The 9,262-nt window shown below is 56.2% G+C and overlaps 1 long non-coding RNA gene across 1 annotated transcript; it reads right to left on the bottom strand.

Moving 5' to 3' along the window:
- Positions 1 to 268: 268 nt before the first annotated feature.
- Positions 269 to 1,785, bottom strand: LOC144247998 (uncharacterized). The gene is made up of 3 exons (XR_013341410.1): positions 1,657 to 1,785; positions 779 to 851; positions 269 to 593 (listed from the first exon to the last, which is right to left on the bottom strand). It is a non-coding gene; the product is annotated as an uncharacterized LOC144247998 (long non-coding RNA).
- Positions 1,786 to 9,262: the final 7,477 nt, after the last annotated feature.

Genomic DNA, 9,262 nt, shown 5'->3' with positions numbered 1-9,262 from the left:
CCTCTCCCCGGTGTGGATGCGCCGGTGGGTGACGAGGGTGGAGTTATGCTTGAAGCCCATCCCGCAGTCGGGGCAGTGGAAGGGCCTCTCCTGTCTGTGGATCCGCTGATGCACAAGGAGATGGGAACTGGTGTGAAACCTCTTCCCACACTCAGGACACTCATAGGGCCTCTACCCAGTGTGGAACCTCTGGTGGACAATCAGGTCAGACCTGTGGCTGAAGCCCTCCCCACACTCCCCACACTCATAAGGCCGTTCCCCAGTGTGGATCCTCTGGTGGCAGACCAGGTTGAAACTCTTCCTGAAGCTCTTCCCACACTCCAAGCACTCGTAGGGCCTCTCCCTGTCATGAGGCTGCTCAAGGACCACCAGCTCTGAGCCCTGGCTGAAACTCTGCCCACCTTCCTGGCACAGAGTGGGTCTTTCCTCCTCAGATCCCTGTGATCTGTGTTTGCAGCCCCTCCTCCTGTGGGACCTCAAGGGATTTTCTTCCCCATTGGATTCCTGTGTCATGGAGGTGCTCGAAACAGCCTCTTCCGTGAGGTTCTGCCGTGGGGATTTGTTCTCCCTTGTCTCCATCCTCAGCTCCTGCTCTGGGGGAGGAAGGACAAGGAGAGGATGGGATTTGCCTCCGTGCCACAGGGAAGGGCAAGGAGATCCCCCCAGTGCGTCCCCGGCAGGAGGGCACCGGCAGCGGGCTGTCCTGCAGCCGGGGGCTGTGCTGGGATGGGAGATGGAGCAGGAGAGAGGAGGAAAGGGGCACTGACTTCCTCCTCACCTGCCTCGGTGTCCCAGGGCATCTTCCTCACAGCCTCCTCCTCCATCCAGCCAAAGTTTGAGAATGGGAAATCCTGATGTGGGGAAAAACAAGGTGTCAGTGCCTTGGGCTGGGGTGCTCTTCTGAGTGTTCAGTCCAGAGCAGGTGTAAACAGCTCCAAAGAAAAAGAAAAACCAGAGCCCGGGGAACTTCTCTGCCTCAGCGAGCTACAAACTAACTAAAAGCAAAGGAGAGCTCTGTCCTGCTGTCTGTCTGTTGGCAGACAACTGATACCTCAGGTTTAAGTTTTTCTGTTCTGTTTTGGTGTGCAGCTTCTAGCTCTATATTAGGGGTTACTGGCATCTTTTCACAGGGTGGTGAAGACAAAACAATCCTGCTCTAGCTGGAGAGTCAAGGACAATCTCTTCAAACTTCAGGCCCAAAGCACAAACAACGTGAAAAGAGGAGGGCAGGCAAGCAAGCAAGGAAGGAGGAGGAAACTTCATCATTTGAACCTATTAACTGGGCAGTTAAATCCTGTATGGAAATGGACTAACACCTATAAAAATGTCAGATCTCATGACCAAGCCCTCTTTTGCTTCCATCTTGGAGCCATCCGGGCAGAGACCCGAGTGTGGCTCCAGTACTGCCAGGGTGTGGCCTTTGAAGGCACTTCAATAAATATCCTCTTTGTTCCTCTTGGCTCCCTCTGGCCTCTGTTCCAGCTCCTTAAGGCATCACAGCAGCCCAGGAGCCGGAATGTGGAGGGGTGATGCAGTTCCTGAAAACAAACTGTGCTCTTCTTCCTCCCCCTCTTTGCTCTCAGAACCAGCCCTGAAGGTGCAGAACTCATTTCGGGGCTAAACGGACCAATGGGGGTACGAGCATCGTGAGCTCACCCCAGGACAGGTCCTGCCAGGGTCAGGGGTCCCGTCCCCGCCTCATCTCCGGGCTGCCGGGGGTCCCCCAGCTCCGGGATCGCCCCTTCCCCTCTGCCGCCTCGGGGGTCCCACGTTCCGCAGCCCCGGCTCTCACGGGATCCCCAAAACCAATGTCCCACCCTGTCAGCACCGGGCCAGCCCCGCGTGGTCCCCCGGGACCCTCCGAGGGGCGATCAAAGCTCCTGTCCCCCCGAAAAGCTCCTCTCAGGGAGCCCGGAGGGATGCGGGGCTCGGCATCTGCCGGCTCCGAGCACTCTCCAGAAAAATCCCCCCGGAGACCCCTCGATAGAGCCGGGGCGAGCTCGGCCTCCCCCTCCCCTGCGGCTCGGGGCTGGGGCGACGCTGGCGGGGCAGGGGTGCTGCAGCCCCGGCGTGCGGGCGGTGCGAGCGGCGGGATTCTCCCGCTCCTGCCGCTCCTGCCGCTCCTCCTGTCCCTGCTCCTCCTGCCGCAGCCCCTCCGCTCCAGCCCGGAGCTCCCTTTCCCCCTCTGCCCGCCGCCCCGCAGCCCCGGTGCTGGGTGGGGGAGCCCCCGGCCGGCCCCGGGGCGGGCAGGGGGCTCGGGGACCCCCCCGGGGCGGATCCGTCCCCCCGGGCCGAGCCCCGAGCTCCGCTCCGGGGCCGCGGGGCGCTGCGGGGCCGCCCGGCAACTGGTGACGCATCGGCGAGAACGGCTCTGGTTGGCTGGAAATTGTCCAGCGCCTTCGCTGATTGGCTGGAATTGTGAGGGCCGCTGCGCCCGGCGGGTGTCCCGGGGAGCTGCGGAGGCCGGGCCGGAGCCTTTTCCGATTTCTTTCTGTCCCTCTGAGACCTTTTCCCATTTCTTTCTCTCTCTATGAGATCCCTTTACTATTTCTTTCTCTCCCTTTCTCCTTCCCATTTCTCGTTCCGTTCAGTCCGTGTTCAGTCAAATCCGCAGGCTGCGCTCCCATGGCTTCATTTGCACCTTCGCTGGGGCAGAGGCGTCTCTCCCTCCCGGGATCGTAACCCGCGGGCCGGCTCCGTTCCCACCGCGATCCTTCCGGGATTCTGTCAGGGACTCGCTTCCCTTTCCTCCCTCTGCCTGCAGCCGGGAATGTGCTGGGAAATGTCCAGCAAAGCCACCTTTGCTGCGTAAAAACATTCAATGAAAGGTTTTCATTTTGGATTTTCTGTGATTTTCTTTCTTTTTCCTTTCATAGTAGTAGCTTAATAAAGGTTTGTTTTTTTGTTTTTTTCCCTTGTTATTAAGCTTTGGCCTGCTTTGCTCTGTTCTCGATCACATTTCACAGAATTCAATTGAGAGGTTGCATTTTCATGGGGGCGCTGGCATTGTGCCCGTGTCAAACCATGACAGCCTCCCAAGTGTCCTGCTCACTGGCTCTCCCTGTGCATCTTGGACAGCACAAGGTAGGCCTTTCTGGCAGCTGGGCATCAGCAGGCCTTCCAATGGGGGCGTGTTGTGGAGTGAGCCCAGCTGAGATACCCTGAGAGGAGCCCAGGGCTCCTTGCTCCTCTCTGCTGGCCCATGAGCGTCTGTCTGCTCTCGGGATGGCCCTGGCTGTGTCAGGGCTGCTGCGTGGGCACGAGACAGCCGGTCCTGTCCCGCTGGGTCCCAGCAGTGCCTGGCAGCCGTCCTGCATCCACGTCAGGATGCCGGCCAAGAGAGGCCCTGGAAGCTGAGGCAGCTGATTTCAAGCTTTTGCAGGTGCCAACAGGTCAAGGCCAACAGTGTTCCCTCTGAATTCCAGAGGGGCTTCCCCAGAGCTGCCTGATGCCACCCACTCCTTGTGGCACCAGTTGCTTTCCTGTGGAAGGTTCTACGTTCCCCAAGAGCACAGAGGGAGCTGGAGATAAACCTTGCCAGGCTGCTCTCTCTCCTTTACCAGCAGCCCTGGGTGAGCAGAGTAGTCCCAGCTGAGAGCAGATGTGCCAATGGAAGAGCCATGCACGGGAAGGCTCGGTGGGAAGGATGATCCAGGATCCATAGGCCTGGCAGCCTGAGCTTGCTGCCGGGGAAGGCCTTGGAGCAGATCCTCCTGAGTGCCATCCCACAGCACGTGCAGGGAACCAGGGGGTCTGCTGGAGGGTGGGAAAGCTCTGCAGAGAGACGGGGACAGCTGGGAGTCCTGGCGGGATGTTGAGGCCTTCTGTGTGGTGTTTGCAGGGTGTTGGTGTTGGAGGTGTGTTGGGGAAGGAGTTGTCTGGGAGGTGAGAGGTCTAGGCTGGAATTAGAGTCAGTTTGAAGGCAGCATCTGTAGTCTGGCATAGCTTTGCTTAGAGAGTGCAGAAAGAATATCTGTGACTGTTTCTGTTCATGGTCCTGATTCTGCTGCAGGGAACAAGAGGGGAGAGCTGTACTTTATTGGCCACTTAGATCTCTATAACAGGGCAGGGTTAACCATTTTTCCATCTACTAATTGTTGCCAGCAGTTGCTCCAGGTGCTCCTGCCAACAGCCCCTGCAGGCAGGAACACAGCCCCCAGTGCACCTGGGCTTTGGCTCCCTCTGGCACAGAAGCCCCCAGGGGCACAGGTCTCTGGGGCAGGACACGGCACCAACCCTGCCAGGGCTCGGGGGGTGGCAGGTCTGCTTGGGCAGGGACTCTGCCTCACCTGCTGGTGTCAGCGCTCCCCGGGCGCCAGGGCTCAGAGCAGCATTCCTGCCCTGGCCCACAGTTCCTTGTGTGTGCCACACCCGCGGGTTTGGGATGGCCAAGGGCCAGGACGTGTCCCAAGGAGGCCGTGCCAGTTTCTGTGGAAGGCCCAGTGTGTGTGAAGATTATTCTCCTGCACGGTGGGGGTGTAGGGAGGCAGAGATCTCTGAAGCTTGCCCTTGGGGAGAGAGGTTTATTGGAGGATTCAGGAATGCCCGAGCCTCGTGCTCTCAGGCGTAGCACATGGCCGGGCTTAGGAGGATGGGGGAGGGGAGAGAGAAACGGAGGGTTTAGGAGAGGGAAAGCCCCAGGGGGGGAGGAAGTCCAAGAGAGGAGGAGAGGGCCAAGAGAGGAGGAGAGGGCCAAGAGACCTCATGGCCCCTCGGAGCCCCTTTTTCAGGGGCTCCTAGGTGGGCTGGGACAAGGCATGGGCCAATGGGGTTACAGACTCCGATGCTTCACGGGCAGGTACAGGGGTGTGGGATGAGCCACAATCTTTTGGGGGGTGGGATGGAACAGTCCATTTCACTCTAGGATTCATCTAAGGGCAGAGGTGACATTCGGCTAGCTAAGAGAACAATCATATCTATCTATCCTCTGCGACGTTGGGGTACATGGGGAATTGTGGTGGGGCTGCAATGCAGGGGTCATCTGTGGATACCCTGGTGGGTATTGGGGGCTTCATGGAGTGAAGCCCTTCTCACCCTGCCCCCCACCTTCCCCAGGTGTTCTGGAGACAGACATCACCCTCGTCCCCATCATCATCCTCACGTTACTCATCAGTGAGCAGCTGGGGGAGATCTGAGCTTCAAGGGGTCTCAGGGAGGCAGTGCTCTGAGAGATCCTGTGCTCACCCCTCCAGTCCCCCCAGACCTGTCTAGGGTGGCAGCCGCTCCACACCACCTGAAGAGGCTCATGGTGGCTGCCAGCATGGAGCATGAAGGGGGAGCTTGTGGGGCTATGGGCAGGTTTGTGGGGTCCAGCAGCAGCTGCAGGGACTGGAGAGCATCGGGCTCTGGGGAAGTTACATTGGGATTTGGGGGATCTTCAGAGACTGGGAGGTTCAAGGTCCAAGTGGCATATTAAGATTTGATGGGGCTGGGGGTTCTGGGTGGGTTTGGGGGGCTTTCCCAGCAAAGTATAGGGGGTATGGGGGAGCACAGGGGCACTTTGAAGTCATGGGAGGTAATGAGGGGCTTGGGGGAGTACAGGAGGTGTAGGGGTGCAGAGACCCTCGTGTCGGGGATGTGATGAAGGGGGGTGCCCAGCCCTCCCCATACCCCCATGCTGCTGCTCCCTCCACCCCATCAGCTTCCTCATCTTCCTCCTCGTGCTCATCCTGCTGGGCAAGTGCTTTTCCATCACAGGTACCACGGAGGGTATGGGGAGGTGACTGGGGAGCACGGGGGCAGCTGTGGGTCACTATGGGGCAGTCAGGGGTCCCTTTAGAACATTTGCAGGGGGTCTGTGGGGTAGTTTGGGGGTCTCTATGGGGCACCCAGAGGGTTGGTGCTTTCAGAGACCACATCAGACTGGGGAACTCCATCCAGCTCTCCACGAACATCACCCTGTACAGTATCACCCATATCACCCTGTTTGCCTACAAGGCCCAGGTGAGACCCCTACACCCACCTGTATTTTTGCTGTATATAGAGGGTTTGTGGGTATTTGGGGGGTATTTTGGGATGCAGGGGCAGTTCTTTGCCCACAAGGAGGTACATTTTGGGGGGCAGTTCTTTGACCACCATGAGGTGCTTTATAATTGAGGTTCAGGTGAGACCCATGTGCCCAGCTGTATTTGGGGAATATGGGAGGCATTTGAAGGGATATGGGGTATTTGGATGATGTTTGCTTTGTGGAGTTTGTCTTTGGGGGGAGAGGCAGTTTTTTGACCCTGGTCAGGTGATGTACCCCTACAAGTCACCTGTGGGGCACAGGCTCATTGTGCTGCAGTTCAGGGCCTTCAGCTGGTTGTGCAGTGCCATTTCCATCACTGTCACCATTGTCCTTGAGCACCGCTACTTCTACCTGCCCTTCCTGGGGTCTTATGCCCTCTGGTGACTCCTGGGGTACCTGGAGGACACTGGAGGTCTCTCACACAAGGGTCTCTCAAGGGGGTCTCATGAGGGTCTCACAGGGGTGTCACAAGGTTCAGTCTCATAGAAGTCTCAAAGTGGTCTTGCAGTCAGAAAACTCTTTAAGGAACAATGCCACTCAGTTTCCACTGGGCAAGTCCTCAGGTAGAATTGAAGGGCTGGTGTTACTTCAGACCCTCTGGAAGGGACCTCCTGGTCATATTTACAAGAGGCGAGCAACAAGTACCATGATCAGAGCTGGAGGGGCCCTGGCTCCAGCCAGGTGTGGGAAAAGGACAATGGGGTCTGTTGGATTGTGTGGATCCATGGCCTGGCACAGCAGAGCCACAGGAGCACAAGGCCTTAGTTGACATGGGTAGATAATGTACCCTGATGCCATCATGCAGGGGCAGAATCCATCTCTGTTTCTGGGATGACAGGGGGGTCCCAACAGGGACTATACTGGGGGCTGAAGTGCTCCTGACTGGGCATGAGTGGCAGAAAAACGCCGTTGTCACTGGATTAGAGGCTCCGTGTATCCTTGGCATAGATCACTTCAGGAGAGGTATTTCAAAAACCCAAAAGGACACCGCCGGGCTTTGGGAGAGCTGCTGTGGATAAAGAAGAACTTTAGACAGCTGAATCTCTTATTTGGTCTTTCAGAGGACCCTTCTGCTGTGGGCCTGCTGAGAGTTGAAGAACAGCAGGTACTGATGGCCAGCCCAGCAGTGTCCCGTCGGCAACATGGCACCAAGTGGAACTTCAGGAGGCTGTCCATGAGCTGATCCGGGCGCTGGAGAGCTGGGCGTGCTCAGCAAGACTCGCTCACCCCTCAATAGCCCCACATGGCCCCTGCCTGAGTCCCGTGGAGAGTGGACACTGGCAGCAGACTGTCATGGCCTGAATGAAGTCCCACCATCACTGAGTGCTGCCATGCTGGACGTGTTGGAACTTCAGCGTGAGCTGGAGTCCAAGGCAGCAAAGTGGTGCCACAGCAGAGAAAGCTTTTGAGAAAGGGGATAAGGTAATTCAGATCCTCCTGAAGGCTGGTTTTGCCATAAAACAGAGTAAAGTCAAGTGACCTGCCCAAGAAATTCAGTTTTTAGAAGTAAAATAGCAAGATGGACATTGTCAGATTCCAGCGGATGTGGTCAACAAAATAGCAGCCATATCCCCACTGACCCACAGGAAGGAAACACAGGCTTTCCTGGCACTGTGGTATTTTGGAAAATGCATATTCCAGGTTACAGTCAGATTGTAAACCCTCTCTATCATATGACAGACAAGGAAGAAGATTGATTTCAAGTGGGGTCCTTCACAGCAACAAGCTTTTGAACAAATTAAAGAGGAGATTCTTCCTTACAGTAGCCGTTGGAGCAGACAGGAGAGGACAAGGTGTGGAAAAAATGCTCCACACTGCAGCCAGGGAGAATGGTTCACCCTGGAGCCTCCAGCAGAAGGGACCTGGGGAAGTTGGAGGACCACCCTATGGTTCTTGAGTCTGGGATACAAAGGATCTGAGGCCAGCTATACCCATACAGCACTCTGCAGCTTATGAGGAGGTTCCATCTGTTTCAGAAGGGACTGGCACTGAAGCACAGCTCCCACTGGCACCTGACTGCCAGTGCTGGGACGGGATGTTCAAAGGGAATGATATCTTGGAAGTCATTACAAACTGGCCCTGTGGCAAAATTTTCAGATTATCATCAGAAGGGGAAGAGGTGAAGGTGGCACGTGCTAGGGAGGCCCTGACTACCAGGAAATGAAAAGCATCACTCTCTCTTTCCTGATGGTTCCTGCCATATTGTAGGGATGCATCAAAAATGGAAAGCTGCTGTGTGGAGTCCTACTCCATTAACCCCTTTGCCTCCTAAGAGATAAAAAAAGAGAAAACAATACAAAAAGGTGACTGTCACTAGGCTATACTCGCCACCTTGGTGTGTCAGAAAAAAACTCTCAGAGGAGGTTTCACTGATTAGACTGGTCCTCAAAGCTTCGAGGGTTGTTGGCCACCCCCAGAGAAATCCCCCAGAAAATTGGGGTTTTTCTCTCTGATAGTGATTTAGAATCCAGAGGAGATCCAATGGAGACACTTCCAAAAGGCTCAGTGAAGCCTCAAGGTCAGGGCCCAGTTGTGCATCAATTGAAAATGTGGGTGTTAGAGTAGTGGTTGCTGCTGCCTATAATCTGTCTCCTGCAGAAAAGCAAGTTGAGATAACCTTCAGGTAATGCAGTCAGACCCTCACTCACCACCCACCACAGCTGGCTCAGTGACAGAGGCAAGAAAGGCTCTTTTTGCTCTTTTTGCAGGGTTTTATTCCAGTGGAGGATATCACATGTGGCTGAAGGGAGCTCAGCGAGGTAAAAGAGGGGGACCACGTGGAAGAGACAGCTTGAGAAAGGGAAGGGGTGGGGGACAGGGCTAAGGGCTGGGCAGAGGGGTTTGGTCTCCAGGGAAAGGGGGGTGGCCACCAGGGCTACCGATCCTGTGAGGGGACAGGGAAAGGAGAAACCAGGGGAAGTTGCACAGGGGAAGTTGACACAGAGGCCCAAATGCGAGACTGCTTTTCCCCCCAGGAGGACTGGCTCTGTGGTGAGCAGTTACTGCTGTTGCCAGGGCTGAGGACTTGGGAGCGAGATGGGAGAGTTCATGGGGTGCTACATGCTACATGGCAACTTATGGAAGCCACTGAAGGACAAGGTGGCTCCAGGCACGTTACAGAGCTTAAAGCCTAAAGCCGTCTAGCTAGCTTTGGACATGGCTGAATGAGAGAAATGGCCAACTCTACCTCAGCTCTGACTCATGGATGGTGGCAAGTGCTCTGTGGGGTGGTTGGAACAATGGAAAAAGGACAAT

Source organism: Lonchura striata, chromosome 37 (assembly GCF_046129695.1).
Source record: "Lonchura striata isolate bLonStr1 chromosome 37, bLonStr1.mat, whole genome shotgun sequence".
Classification (NCBI taxonomy): Eukaryota; Metazoa; Chordata; class Aves; order Passeriformes; family Estrildidae; genus Lonchura; species Lonchura striata.
Note: the sequence above shows the minus strand (reverse complement) of the source record. Positions and strands in the feature narration are given on the sequence as shown.